Consider the following 14,182-nt stretch of genomic DNA (forward strand, 5'->3'; position numbering starts at 1 on the left):
AAAATGTGAAAGTTTATTTCGGTCATTGCAAAGAACGTGTCACTGTGACTAATTTGATTTTCTTGTGACGTTAGGCTACTGTCTAGGGACATTCGTGCAAGCGAACGTGTTGCAAGCTAGGTTACTGTTGTAAATTGCAATGTGTCAATGTTATTGCATCTGTCCCTACTCCAACGTAATTAATAAAATATGAATGCTTAAAATATCATGAATCTGCGAGTCGCGCCAATGACACGATTACGCGCCAGTGGGTTTCAGTAAAATACTGGACAAACGAATGCATTTCAGGTGTTTGGTTCCTGAGGGATGTCTTCTGTGCGGTCAAGTGCCCCCCCCCCAGAAAATCAATAAGCAGTCTGCGATGAATGTATAGTAAGCCTAATTTAAATGTGGTTATCCTCTTGCACCAGAACATGGATACAATCATGCATGGCCTAATTACACATGCTGGTTAATGTATTGTATATTCTATGAATTGTATGCAGTGTTTGTGTTAATTCTCCACATACGACATATGGGCTAAATTATAGTCCTCCGCCTATATTTCACATGAATACTTTTTAAAATTAATACAAATTCATCCGATGTTTGATGTCATTCTGTCATATCCCATTTGGCACTCCACGTCATTTCAACATGGAAATGTGGGTAGTATTTGGTTTAGACGTTGAGCAATGAGATTTCCACCTTTATTCACCAACTCGCTCAAAACAACTTCTCACAATAGCACATTGGTAGTTGTCAGTGTCAAATATCAAAGCTAAGCAGAGCTGGGCTTGGTTAAAAGCCTGGGTGGGAGACGAAATGGATAGCTCCAGTAGGAGGTCTTGCCCAGATCCGACATTGTTTAAAAAGGTAAAAATTCGACATATTTTGTCTGTCTTGAAAATTGGTTACCATGATGACAAAATCCTGTGGTTAAAATGTCACCCTCAAAACAACATTTTTCACGTAGATTACACGCAACAATATATTGATAAATTACTTTGAAACAACGTTGATTCAACCAGTTTGTGCCCAGTGGGATGTGACTCACTGTCCAATTGAGCAAACTGGACCTACCCATTGCCAAACCCCACTGATTTCAAAGGGCAAATAAACACATGCTCTCTGCCAGTTACACTGATCCCTGATATTAATATGTAGATAAAAAGCACCGAAATGGGCATCTGTTCAGCAAGCATACTCAGAGTACACACAATGCTCACAGGGCTTTACACAGCAGTTATGCTTTTTCATTTGCCAAAATTATGAATGCAAACAATCCATATTATTTCCTCAATGTATCTTTTGCATCCATCCACACATAATTCTCAGGATGAAGACTGATACCCTTATTAGATCTACATTGAAAATATTGAAAATAATCCTCAACATTATTCCCCATCCCATCTCAACCCCTCCTTTTCCTTCTCCTCCTCCTCCTCCCTTCCCTCCCCTCTTTAAGAACTATCACTGTCTGCCTGGGGAGGGAAAGAAGAGAAGCCTGCTAGTGGGAATCATTGCTCACTGTGATTGACTGGTTCTAGATTGCCCTTATAGCAACTGTTGATTGTTCAGAGAGGAGACAGATTGGAAGCACTCCACTGTTCCCCAATAATAATCCACTATAAAATAAATTCAAGTGATCAAATCGGGTTGCTCCGCCTCACTCAGAAGCCACAATTAAGACTAATGGTCAGATTATCCTTCTCCCTTCTTGCTCATAATGCCTTATTAGTACAATACATTACACCAAGAAATTATTCATGGTGCCAGCAGTGCTTTCGCAAAACATTCTGTTTTCTGTTTGATTCTGTATGCCGGAAAAGCTAATGCTATTAATGGGGGAACAGGAACACTGAGATATGAGCATTTCTTCATCTTTTGTATTGTTATGGCCATCCCTTCCTGATGCCCAAATGGTATGGAGGATACATATTTACATTTACATTTAAGTCATTTAGCAGACGCTCTTATCCAGAGCGACTTACAAATTGGTGCGTTCACCTTAAGACATCCAGTGGAACAGCCACTTTACAATAGTGAATAAGTGAATAAGGTGAACGCACCAATTTGTAAGTCGCTCTGGATAAGAGCGTCTGCTAAATGACTTAAATGTAAATGTAAATAGTGCATCTAAATCTTTTAAGGGGGGGGGTGAGAAGGATTACTTTATCCTATCCTAGGTATTCCTGAAAGAGGTGGGGTTTCAGGTGTCTCCGGAAGGTGGTGATTGACTCCGCTGTCCTGGCGTCGTGAGGGAGTTTGTTCCACCATTGGGGGGCCAGAGCAGCGAACAGTTTTGACTGGGCTGAGCGGGAACTGTACTTCCTCAGTGGTAGGGAGGCGAGCAGGCCAGAGGTGGATGAACGCAGTGCCCTTGTTTGGGTGTAGGGCCTGATCAGAGCCTGGAGGTACTGAGGTGCCGTTCCCCTCACAGCTCCGTAGGCAAGCACCATGGTCTTGTAGCGGATGCGAGCTTCAACTGGAAGCCAGTGGAGAGAGCGGAGGAGCGGGGTGACGTGAGAGAACTTGGGAAGGTTGAACACCAGACGGGCTGCGGCGTTCTGGATGAGTTGTAGGGGTTTAATGGCACAGGCAGGGAGCCCAGCCAACAGCGAGTTGCAGTAATCCAGACGGGAGATGACAAGTGCCTGGATTAGGACCTGCGCTGCTTCCTGTGTGAGGCAGGGTCGTACTCTGCGGATGTTGTAGAGCATGAACCTACAAGAACGGGCCACCGCCTTGATGTTAGTTGAGAACGACAGGGTGTTGTCCAGGATCACGCCAAGGTTCTTAGCGCTCTGGGAGGAGGACACAATGGAGTTGTCAACCGTGATGGCGAGATCATGGAACGGGCAGTCCTTCCCGGGAGGAAGAGCAGCTCCGTCTTGCCGAGGTTCAGCTTGAGGTGGTGATCCGTCATCCACACTGATATGTCTGCCAGACATGCAGAGATGCGATTCGCCACCTGGTCATCAGAAGGGGAAAGGAGAAGATTAATTGTGTGTCGTCTGCATAGCAATGATAGGAGAGACCATGTGAGGTTATGACAGAGCCAAGTGACTTGGTGTATAGCGAGAATAGGAGAGGGCCTAGAACAGAGCCCTGGGGGACGCCAGTGGTGAGAGCGCGTGGTGAGGAGACAGATTCTCGCCACGCCACCTGGTAGGAGCGACCTGTCAGGTAGGACGCAATCCAAGCGTGGGCCGCGCCGGAGATGCCCAACTCGGAGAGGGTGGAGAGGAGGATCTGATGGTTCACAGTATCGAAGGCAGCCGATAGGTCTAGAAGGATGAGAGCAGAGGAGAGAGAGTTAGCTTTAGCAGTGCGGAGGGCCTCCGTGATACAGAGAAGAGCAGTCTCAGTTGAATGACTAGTCTTGAAACCTGACTGATTTGGATCAAGAAGGTCATTCTGAGAGAGATAGCGGGAGAGCTGGCCAAGGACGGCACGTTCAAGAGTTTTGGAGAGAAAAGAAAGAAGGGATACTGGTCTGTAGTTGTTGACATCGGAGGGATCGAGTGTAGGTTTTTTCAGAAGGGGTGCAACTCTCGCTCTCTTGAAGACAGAAGGGACGTAGCCAGCGGTCAGGGATGAGTTGATGAGCGAGGTGAGGTAAGGGAGAAGGTCTCCGGAAATGGTCTGGAGAAGAGAGGAGGGAATAGGGTCAAGCGGGCAGGTTGTTGGGCGGCCGGCCGTCACAAGACGCGAGATTTCATCTGGAGAGAGAGGGAGAAAGAGGTCAGAGCACAGGGTAGGGCAGTGTGAGCAGAACCAGCGGTGTCGTTTGACTTAGCAAACGAGGATCGGATGTCGTCGACCTTCTTTTCAAAATGGTTGACGAAGTCATCTGCAGAGAGGGAGGAGGGGGGGAGGGGGAGGAGGATTCAGGAGGGAGGAGAAGGTGGCAAAGAGCTTCCTAGGGTTAGAGGCAGATGCTTGGACTTTAGAGTGGTAGAAAGTGGCTTTAGCAGCAGAGACAGAAGAGGAAAATGTAGAGAGGAGGGAGTGAAAGGATGCCAGGTCCGCAGGGAGGCGAGTTTTCCTCCATTTCCGCTCGGCTGCCCGGAGCCCTGTTCATATCATATATATATGACATATGATGACGGCAGGGTAGCCTAGTGGGGCGGCAGGGTAGCCTAGTGGTTAGAGTGTTGGACCGGTAACCGGAAGGTTGCAAGTTCAAACCCCCAATCTGACAAGGTACAAATTGATTGTTCTGCCCCTGAACAGGCAGTTAACCCACTGTTCCTAGGCTGTCATTGAAAATAAGAATTTGTTCTTAACTGACTTGCCTGGTAAAATAAAATAAAAATATCCCACTGGGCACACTAGATCATTTTAAATTGGGTAATATTTGGTTGAGATGTTGATCAATGAGATTACATCCATATTCACAGACTGAAAAAAAACAGCCAAAAGTTAGTTATCAATATGCTTTCATCCATCTAAAAGCACAACCACATTCTAATGGAAAAACAATGTCATATTTTTGGTTTAGTTGTCACCTAAATGTCTATCACTGCACTTTTAAACATTTAAAAGCACATAAAAGTTCAAATGGGAATACAATGTCAGATATTTTGTTTATTTATACAACAGATGTATGTGTAATCACTGTTCTTCATCTAATAGCATAACCAAATTACCTGGATTGCGGTTGAGATTACAATAAAAGTACATGGTTCAAGTGCTCAATGCCATTCGAGATTCTGAGCAGATTATTACAGGAATTGTGAAGATCTCCACAGACCTCCGATGACATATGCATGCTATGTTAAACATGCACACTTTATATGATAACATAATAACTTTAATAGCTTTCCCGAGTAGTGCAGCGGTCTAAGGCACTGCATCGCATTGCTTGAGGCATCACTACAGATCCTGGTGTGACCGGGAGACCCATGAGGCGGTGCACAATTGGCCCAGCGTTTTCCGGGTTAGGGGAGGGTTTGGCCGGCCGTGATGCTCTAGCGACTCCTTGTGGTGGGCCAGGAACCTGCAAGCTGGCTACGGTCGCCAGTTGTACAGTGTTTCCTCCAACACATTGGTGCGGCTGGCTTCCAGGTTAAGCAAGCAGTGTGTCAAGAAGCAGTGCGTGTTGGCAGGGTTGTGTTTCGGAGTACACATGGCTCTCGACCTTCACCTCTCCTGAGTCTGTACGGGAGTTGTAGCGATGGAGCAAGACTCTAACTACCAATTGGATATCACAAAAAAGTGGTAAAAATAAATAAATAATAATAATTTAAAAAATAATACATTTATAGTTACAGTAAACACTATGCTTGAAAATATGGAGAGTGGTACTCAGTAATGTGTTGTATTGGATTTACCCCAAAAAGTATTCATGACAAAAAGTGAATTGCTTTGCCACATTTCGTGCAGTATTACTTTAGTGCCTTGTTGCAAATAGGATGCATGTTTTGGAATATTTTTATTCTGTACAGGCTTCCTTCATTTCACTCTGTCAATTAGGTTTGTATTGTGGAGTAAGTACAATGTGGTTGATCCATCTCCCAAGTGGCGCTGTGGTCTCAGGCACTCCATCTCAGTGCGAGAGGTGTCACTACAGACACCCTGGTTTGAATCCAGGCTGTATCACAACCGGCCATGATTGGGAGTGCACAATTGACACAGTGTTTTCTGGGTTTGGCTGGTGTAGACCATCATTATAAATAAGAATTTGTTCTTAACTGACTTGCCTAGTTAAATAAAGGTTAAATACCAATAGGTGGCCTTCTTTGTGGAAAACCTTCCTGGTCTTTGTATTTGAAATTCACTGCCCGACTGAGGGACCTTACAGATAATTGTAGGTGTGGGGTACAGAGATGAGGTAGTCATTCAGAAATCATGTTCCACACTATCTTTGCTCACAGTGAGTCTATGCAAGTTATTATGTTACTTGTTAAGCAAATTAATTTGTAAAAATGTAGAAAAACATAATTCCACTTTGACATGGGGTATTGTGTGTACTCCAGTGACAAAGAAAATCTCAATATAATCCATTTAAATTTAGGCTGTAACACAACAGAATATGGAAAATATTTCATGTCTATGGCAAAAGATGGTTGGAGAACATATTTGAAATGTGCAGTGAGTGTCATTGATGGCTCAGAGAGACAGAAACTGCGGTATATGGCCAGTGGTTTTTCACCCTCCAGTGAACTCATCTGCCTTTCTATAGCACGTCGCTCATGGATCCTCTCACAACAATGTCTTCCTCTGTCCCTCAGGCAGGTGGTTCTATGGGCTTACATTTTCAAAACAACAGGTTGTTGTTGTAAATAAGAATTTGTTCTTAATTGACTTTCCTGGTAAATAAAAGGTAATTGTAAAAAACAAAAAATATCTTAACACCCCCCGTCTGCCTGTATACAGAAAGACGCCAATGTTTTATTTGCATAGGAAGGGCAAGATCCATTCATCTAACCATTCAGCCATAAATTCCTTTCTCTCACACACACACACACACACACACACACACACACACACACACACACACACACACACACACACACACACACACACACACACACACACATATATATATATTCCATCTAGCTAACCTTTTAAAGGAGAAATAAACAAAGCTAAACATAACCTCGCTTTTGAGGACAGCAGCACTGAGAGCAAAGTCAACATGACCTCACCCCTCGTTGGGCATTGCTGCAAAATTTGGTCTTCCCTATTTGATGACAGACAGACAATTGGCCCCAGTCAGAGAGGAAGCGAGAGAGATAACTGGGCCCAAAATCTTATCCAGCACGTGGCTTTTTTTTTCTCAATTTACCAAGTGATTGAATAGAAATGTCGTAATGCTTAAGTTGTTACAAGTGTACTGATAAATAGGGCACGTGACATTTCGGGATCTTTAAGAAAAAACACTTTGGCTGCGTTTCAAACTCATAAAAGACACACCTTCCACTTACCCTCGCCTTTTGCCGTTGGGGAAATCCCCGCGGCCATCTTTGTCGTTGGTCCAAATGATTAACAAAGAAAGGGAAGTGGGCAATGTAAGCCCCTCTTGTCCTCGTTTTTGATCGAGTTTGGGAGTGTACAATTATGTTCACTCCGGGCCTGAAACACCCCATAATTAAATTCTCCATAATTGTACATCCACTAAGAAAAGTCCACCAAAACCTAAAAACCAACATTAATATGGAAAAGTCAACATGCACGTGTAAGTACAAACTAATGTAAATAAGTTAGAAATTGTGATGACGGCTCAAACACATAACGTTATCATAAAAGTCATGTTTTTGTTTGGTTAGCTTTTGGAAACGTTAACTTGCGCACATAACTTTCCCTGACATCACACTTATCCGTTGTAATTTTAGATTTACCTGATATAGTAGGATGGCTAACATTAGATGCCTGTGGATGCGTTGTCTTCTAGCCAAGATATGAAATGCAATCATAATTGACTGTAGCGCATATAAGGCACACACAACAGTTCCATGATGACTGAAAACACAACCGTGGGATGAACGAGTGCCACATTTTTGGGAAAGAGCGGTCCAATTCATTCTTCCCTTGCCCTGCAAATAAAAATAAAAAGTGTTAACTCGTCAGACGTCATGATACGTCATCAGAAGTGTCACTTAATTTGAGGACTGAGGGGAGAGGGTTTGGAATGCAGCCTTTATATTGGAGTTGTGCCTGTTGTTCACACGCATATCTGTCTTCACTGGCTAGAATGGTCCACCTGATCTCGCCTTCTCCCGATTGCCTTCCATTATTTTCATTGTTCGAGCGGCTACTTGAGTATCTGGTCAATTTCATAGATAATCTGTGCCTCCCTAGAGATCCTATTAATCTAAATTTTCAGAATGGTTACCTGGAGGAAAAAAAGAACGCGGGTCATGCCTTTTCAATTTCAGTCAATATGAGGGTTTAGTTTAAAAGAAATCTAGTCCAGAGGGGGTCATGTAATTTGTAGTTGATGAAATTCAAATGATTTCTCAGTTTTTTAGAATTAGTTGCTTATTAGGCTATATATATCGATGTGTGCTCGATGCCGCCCCTCATCTCTGAATCTCAAATGGGCGCACAATAACAAGTGTGCCTATAGGCTATTTAGTCTGCTCTCAATCAAATGATCCATAGGCTATAGGCTACAAAGTGCATGCTCGGAGAAGAATAGAGCAAAGTTAATATTTATATTTCTAAGATAGCTGCTGGGATGGTTTAAATAAAACGAGGCTGCATTACACACTGCAATGGATATTCCAACTCTTGCTGATCAAAAAACGTTTTTGTGTGCTGCTTTTAACCAATGGCTGTTCTGTGTAGGGATACGGTGGCAGTTCAGGAGGAGAGTCAAAGGTTTCTTCCGAAAATACATTTTGATTAGGCCTAGTCCATGCGCGTGGATAAGCCTATAGTCTATGTTCTGTTTAGTTTGAGAAGGAGAGCGCGAATATGAGGAGGACCGGAGGTCAACTTTGATAGCTGGCCACTACTATAATATATTTGATTAAAAACAATATGTTTCTTGCCCATTATGTATTTATCACAGTTATTGACCTCACAATAGGCCAGATTCGAGTCATTTATATTGTGGTGCTAAAACTTCAAGCAGCAGCCGCGGCACAATCAATCGGATGGACAGCTCATGGTGCATATAAATGAAACTGATCAGTTTATATAAAGTCATCTATAACATCGCTTTGCTCCGTGATTCTTTATGCGAGAAACAAGCTGTAAAATACCCAGGCATGTCACGTTCACTGTCTTCAAACTCCCTGTCATAGATGAGCCAAGACGCAGTGTGCATGTAATTCCACATCTTTTAATACAGTGAAACTTTCACAAGAAAAACAGTTAAACAGAACGTGGCGCACACAAACACACAGAAAATAAATAATTACCCACAAACACAGGTGGGAAAAAGGCGGCCTAAGTATGATTCTCAATCAGAGTCAATGCCCATCTGGACAAGAGGAATACCTATGTGAGAATGCTGGTCATCGACTACAGCTCAGCATTCAACACCATAGTACCCTCCAAGCTCGTCATCAAGCTCGAGACCCTGGGTCTCGACCCCGCCCTGTGCAACTGGGTACTGGACTTCCTGACGGGCCGCCCCCAGGTGGCGAGGGTAGGTAACAACATCTCCACCCCGCTGATCCTCAACACTGGGGCCCCACAAGGGTGCGTTCTGAGCCCTCTCCTGTACCCCCTGTTTACCCACGACTGCGTGGCCACGCACGCCGCCAACTCAATCATCAAGTTTGCGGACGACACAACAGTGGTAGGCTTGATTACCAACAACGACGAGACAGCCTACAGGGAGGAGGTGAGGGCCCTCGGAGTGTGGTGTCAGGAAAATAACCTCACACTCAACGTCAACAAAACTAAGGAGATGATTGTGGACTTCAGGAAACAGCAGAGGGAACACCCGCCTATCCACATCGATGGAACAGTAGTGGAGAGGGTAGTAAGTTTTAAGTTCCTCGGCGTACACATCACAGACGAACTGAATTGGTCCACCCACACAGACAGCATCGTGAAGAAGGCGCAGCAGCACCTCTTCAACCTCAGGAGGCTGAAGAAAATTGGCTTGTCGCCAAAAGCACTCACAAACTTCTACAGATGCACAATCGAGAGCATCCTGTCGGGCTGTATCACCGCCTGGTACGGCAACTGCTCCGCCCACAACCGTAAGGCTCTCCAGAGGGTAGTGAGGTCTGCACAACGCATCACCGGGGGCAAACTACCTGCCCTCCAGGACACCTACACCACCCGATGTCACAGCCTGTACCATCACTCATTCATATATCTTTATGTACATATTCTTTATCCCTTTACACTTATGTGTATAAGGTAGTAGTTTTGGAATTGTTAGCTAAGATTACTCGTTGGTTATTACTGCATTGTCGGAACTAGAAGCACAAGCATTTCGCTACACTCACATTAACATCTGCTAACCATGTGTATGTGACAAATAAAAATTTGATTCGATAGACAGCTGCCTCTGATTGGGAACCATACCCGGCCAACAAAGAAACAGACAAACTAGAATGCCCACTCAAATCACACCCTGACCTAACCAAAAGGTGAAATAAAAAGGCTCTCTGAGGTCAGGGCATGACAGGGCAAGATGTGACTCCGATGCATAATGGGGATATCATTGTTTAGTTTCCTTGACATTCAGAGGCTGACTTTGCTTGTGAACTAATCTAATTCTGTCACTATCAATTGATTAAGCTATTCACTTTCTGTACAATAGATGTTTAAACCCAGACAGCTTTTCGGGAAACATTTTTGAAAAAAATATATTTTCACCCCTACTCTTGTCCACGGTGGTCTGCAAACCCACAACCTTGCAAATTCCTGCGTTGCCATGTCGTTTTTTACAGGTCAAAGAACAGTTTCTAAAACTGCATATGTAAGACTCTGGTCTGTCCAAGAAGTAAGGGTAAACGTTATACTTTACATGTTCTCTGCTATCCACTTTGTTTCAATTATTATTTTGGGTGTAGGGGAGGCTCACTTGTTTTTTTTCAAGCATTCATGGAGGGTTTAGGTAAAATATATTTCACCCATTCTAGTATTCTAATTCCTAATTCTATGGTAGTCTCAGTCTCTCCCTAAACAAAAAAATAGCGTGATCGTGACTGCTGTGAGCGTGATCGTGACTGGTGTTTATCAGGGACCATCGTGTGATTTAAAATGTCCTTGTAGTTAAGGGTCTGATCTGAACAGCTCATCCATCACTTATGCTCACCGGACCCAGGGACAAAAATATCTTATGTGAGGCAAAGAATGTCTAAAATGATAAGATGGACAATTGGATCTGTCAACTACTTGAGACAAATAAGACATGTGTGTTCCCAAAACAATCCTCAAGCAAGGGAAGACCTTTCCAGATTTTAGGCTCATGCTGCAATTTACTTATTTGATGGGAAATTAACAATAAAGTCTTAACTGATTTAGCGCCCCAGCTCAATAAAGCAATTTTATAAAGAAATAAACTAATCTTGAGATAATCTTCTGGGATTTTAGTATTATTGTCAAACTGTATATTTAGAGGTATTGACTGTATCTGCACACCAGTGGAGGCTGGGAGGAGCTATAGGAGGACAGGCTCATTGAAATGACTGGATGGAATAAATGGAACGGTATCGAACACATCAAATGTATGGAAACCACATTTGACTTCCTTCCATTAATTCCATTCCAGCGATTACTATGAGCCAATCCTCCTCTGTTGCACACTTTTCAGTCATATCCTTGAAAGCCAGAAAAGTATTTGCTCTTCAGTGTAGCACACTCATTTAAAAAACTACTGTGCAGTTGTAATAAATAAAATAAATAATAAATAAATGTAAAATATATTATAGGCCTATACAATTGATATATGTGGAAAAGAGAATGAAAGAGATTCAGATTGAACTTGTCAGTTGTAAAAAATGATTGGCCTGATAATGCTGTGTATCAAACACAGCATTATCAGGCCAATCATGCCTTTCAAGATTCCCAGCAAGGTCATGTGATAAAACTGTCCCTGTCCCTCACAGGGAATATTACACCTATAAAGGTATATTCTGTTTAGTCAAACACTCTGCGTTCTGGCTATATAGGCCAGTGGTTCGAAACTGTTTAAACATGTTTTTAAACAAAAATAAATGGAGGAACTTATTCAAGAAAGATCAAGTGTAATATATTGTAAAAATGAAGCAAACTGGAGGAATATGGGGAAAAATTCACACTTTAAAAAGAAATCTTCAACATGCAAATGCTACCCAAAATGATTTACTGAAATGTGTTACCTATGATTCACCAAAGAGGAAGCAAAGCATTTGTTTTCATTTCAGTCTCCTCCATCTCCACTTGCCAAAGTGAATGGGATTTTCCCCCCTATTAATAATATAAAATTAACAGCTGTACAGAAAGACATGTGTAGGCCAAATTACAGAGGAGGAACTTCTTGATGCAATTAAAGCCTTTAAGTCCGGGAAAACTCCAGGGCTGGATGGCATACCAGTGGAGGTATACCAAACCTTTTTTGATGTACTCAGAGGATTTTCAGATACTCAACAATAATGTCTGACTTTATTATTACTGAAACAGGACCTAAGTGGTAAATATAAAGTCCATTTAAAAAAATGGAGGTCCCTTACACTTCAGTGTTGTGATGCAGAAATTCTAGCAAAGTGCATAGAATTAAAAAGGTATTGTTTGATATTATTCTTCCTAATCAGACAGGTTTTTTACATGGACAATACATTGGAGATAATATATGACAAGTACTGGAAACAATAGAACGCTATGAAAAATCTGGGCAACCAGGCCTGGTATTCATAGCTGACTTTGAAAAGGCTTTTGATAAAGTACGACTGGAATATGTCAATTTTGGAGAATCTCTTATACAATGGGTTAAAGTTATGTATAGTAACCCAAGGTGTAAATTAGTAAATAATGGCTACTTCTGAAAGTATTAAACTGTCAGGAGGAGTAAAGCAAGTTTGTCCACTATTAGCATATCAATTTATTATAACAATCGAAATTGTACCTATTAAAATCAGATCCAACAATAAAATCAAGGTCTAGGGCTTAAAAACAAAGGTGTCATTGTACGCGGATGATTCATGTTCTTTTAAATCCACTATTTGGATCCCTCCACAGCCTTATAGAAAAACTAGATACTTTTTCTAACCTCTGGATTACAACCAAATGATAAGTGTACTATATTACATATTGGATCACCAAAAAGTACACTTTTAAATTACCGTGTAGTTTACCAATAAAATGGTCTGATGGTGAAGTGGACATACATACGGTGGAAAGGAAAATACCTGTCTATTTGTGGAAAAATCACCCTGATTTAACTCTTTAGTCATATCCCAGTTTACCTATTTGCTTATGGCCTTGCCTACACCTAGCAACTTTCAATTAAAAATGTTTTAAAAATTTTTGGAACAGCAAGTAAATATTGCCCTCCAAAATCAAATCAAATCAAATCAAATTTATTTATATAGCCCTTCGTACATCAGCTGATATCTCAAAGTGCTGTACAGAAACCCAGCCTAAAACCCCAAACAGCAAACAATGCAGGTGTAAAAGCACAGTGGCTAGAAAAAACTCCCTAGAAAGGCCAAAACCTAGGAAGAAACCTAGAGAGGAACCAGGCTATGTGGGGTGGCCAGTCCTCTTCTGGCTGTGCCGGGTAGAGATTATAACAGAACATGACCAAGATGTTCAAATGTTCATAAATGACCAGCATGGTCGAATAATAATAAGGCAGAACAGTTGAAACTGGAGCAGCAGCACAGTCAGGTGGACTGGGGACAGCAAGGAGTCATCATGTCAGGTAGTCCTGGGGCACGGTCCTAGGGCTCAGGTCCTCCGAGAGAGAGAAAGAAAGAGAGAATTAGAGAGAGCATATGTGGGGTGGCCAGTCCTCTTCTGGCTGTGCCGGGTGGAGATTATAACAGAACGTGGCCAAGATGTTCAAATGTTCATAAATGACCAGCATGGTTGAATAATAGTAAGGCAGAACAGTTGAAACTGGAGCAGCAGCATGGCCAGGTGGACTGGGGACAGCAAGGAGTCATCATGTCAGGTAGTCCTGGGACATGGTCCTAGGGCCCAGGCCAGTTGAAACTGGAGCAGCAGCATGGCCAGGTGGACTGGGGACAGCAAGGAGTCATCATGTCAGGTAGTCCTGGGGCATGGTCCTAGGGCTCAGGTCCTCCGAGAGAGAGAAAGAAAGAGAGAAGGACAGAATTAGAGAACGCACACTTAGATTCACACAGGACACCGAATAGGACAGGAGAAGTACTCCAGATATAACAAACTGACCCTAGCCCCCCGACACATAAACTACTGCAGCATAAATACTGGAGGCTGAGACAGGAGGGGTCAGGAGACACTGTGGCCCCATCCGAGGACACCCCCGGACAGGGCCAAAGAGGAAGGATATAACCCCACCCACTTTGCCAAAGCACAGCCCCCACACCACTAGAGGGATATCTTCAACCACCAACTTACCATCCTGAGACAAGGCCGAGTATAGCCCACAAAGATCTCCGCCACGGCACAACCCAAGGGGGGCGCCAACCCAGACAGGCTGACCACAACAGTGAATCAACCCACCCAGGTGACGCACCCCCCAGGGACGGCATGAGAGAGCCCCAGTAAGCCAGTGACTCAGCCCCGTAACAGGGTTAGAGGCAGAGAATCCCAGTGGAAA

The 14,182-nt window shown here is 43.1% G+C and overlaps 1 protein-coding gene across 1 annotated transcript in view; it reads left to right on the plus strand.

The window, feature by feature from the left end:
* Positions 1-14,182, plus strand: part of LOC115111746 (5-hydroxytryptamine receptor 7-like) — a 44,513-nt gene that overhangs the window by 1,071 nt on the left and 29,260 nt on the right. The gene's annotated exons all lie outside the window — the stretch shown is intronic.

This window comes from Oncorhynchus nerka, linkage group LG27 (assembly GCF_034236695.1).
Source record: "Oncorhynchus nerka isolate Pitt River linkage group LG27, Oner_Uvic_2.0, whole genome shotgun sequence".
NCBI classification, from domain to species: domain Eukaryota; kingdom Metazoa; phylum Chordata; class Actinopteri; order Salmoniformes; family Salmonidae; genus Oncorhynchus; species Oncorhynchus nerka.